The following is a 1,719-nucleotide window of genomic DNA, read 5'->3' as shown; positions in this document are numbered from 1 at the left end:
GAGCCCGCCGGCTCACTCTTTCTCTCTCTCTCTCGTGCGCTTTCCGTCTTCCTCTTCCTTGCTCTCGCTTAGGTCTGCTCGGAGCCCCGCGGATGCGGATCGCCGTTGGGCCTTTCACTGAGGCCTACGGGCTACGGGTCGCGACCTCACCGTGGTCCACCACTCCCTCTTCGCCTTCCTCCGGCTCCCTCTCGTATCTTCCTCCTTCCTCTCTTCCACCGCGCCACCTCTCTTTCTTTTTCTTCAAACATTTTTACCTTCCTCCCTGCCGCCTCTTCCTCCCCCGATCTCCTCCTTCGCCTTTGTGCTTTAGCTTAACTCGGCTCCCTTTGCCTACACCTCGCTCTCCTCCGTCCTTTTCTTTCGTCTTAACGTCGTCTACTACCGCTTCCTTTTCTTTTCCTCGCTCTTCCTACTACTCCCGTCGAGATCCTCGTTTATTCCACGTTATTCTTGTTACGTTTAGACAGCGAAAATCAACGCGTCGTATGTACTATGACTTTTTCAGTTCGAACGCGAGAGACGTGGACGTCCTTGATTCCTCGGCACGTCCAGCCCTGAGAAAGCTGTATATATTAGTGTGTTTGTTCGTTATTAACGGTTATTCGCGTTGCAATAATCAACATAAATCTCGCGAATAGCACGTGATGATTTTGACGAAGCGAATTTGTGCGAGTGACGCCAACAGCTTTTTACGTCGCCGCTACAGAACACGTCGAACGGATCTTCTGAATTTCTTCTCCATATACCATGACGATCTGCCTGGCCTGATTCCGCATATTCATAGCCTGCTCGTGATCATGACCCGCGCGATCGGAAGAACTTAATCATCACGGTAGAACGTGTGTGAACGCGCGCGTCCGAGTGTGAGAGACTGGTTCTCCTCGGCGCGGCGGTGTGGCGAGGGAATCGTCTATTCGAGAGATACTTCATTTCGCCCGGTCGCGATTAACCTGCACGTTCTACTTCTATTTATTTCGTGTCAAGGAAAGAGTATACCTACTACTAAAACACCTCATATAATTTGATTACTGATCGAAAACAATTTTAGTTGAAAAATGCAAACTATTTCTCAATTAACTGTTATATTATTATGTACTATGTTATTAACAGATAGTGTCGCTCGATACATACAGTACATTGATGGGTAACGAGCAATGTATTTTCGCCGCTTGTTATCGCGATTATCGACGGTTATCACAGAAACCGTATTAACTTGTGCTTTATTATCGAGTGAAAGCCTGACTCACGCGACAACCTGATTATGAACTGGTCCAATTAGATAGCAAGTTAAACTCGTTCTGATATAATAACGTTATTGATTTAATCTCGTAACAAGAGTACGTGATGGAAGAAAAGAGAGGGGTGGACTTTCTCCCGTCCCGCAAGATTCCCTGGTAATTTGCAAATTACGGATTACACGAAGCACCACCTGAACCGCGTGTCCAGCGAAAAGTTCAAGTACCAGCCTGTATACCCGGGATGTAGTCTAAATAACGGCGTAATGGATAAGAGAGGCATTCCTGCTCGCCCAGCAGGTATTTGCGCGCGAGGTTTGCACCTTGCGGTTGTTGCACAGCTCTACGTAGTCCATACTCCTTACGACCGCTTTCATTCTCCTCTAAAGTGTTTTAGAGCTTCTCGAAGTGGGTGTTCGATCGTTTTCTTCGAGGCAAACTGCCTCATCGTCGCGCGGATCCTCGAACGAGCGAGTTGGCA

The sequence above is a fragment of the Trachymyrmex cornetzi genome, unplaced genomic scaffold (genome assembly GCF_001594075.2).
Source record: "Trachymyrmex cornetzi isolate Tcor2-1 unplaced genomic scaffold, Tcor1.1 scaffold1656, whole genome shotgun sequence".
Lineage (NCBI taxonomy): Eukaryota > Metazoa > Arthropoda > Insecta > Hymenoptera > Formicidae > Trachymyrmex > Trachymyrmex cornetzi.
The sequence above is the reverse complement of the archived record's forward strand: the minus strand, read 5'-3'. Positions refer to the sequence as shown.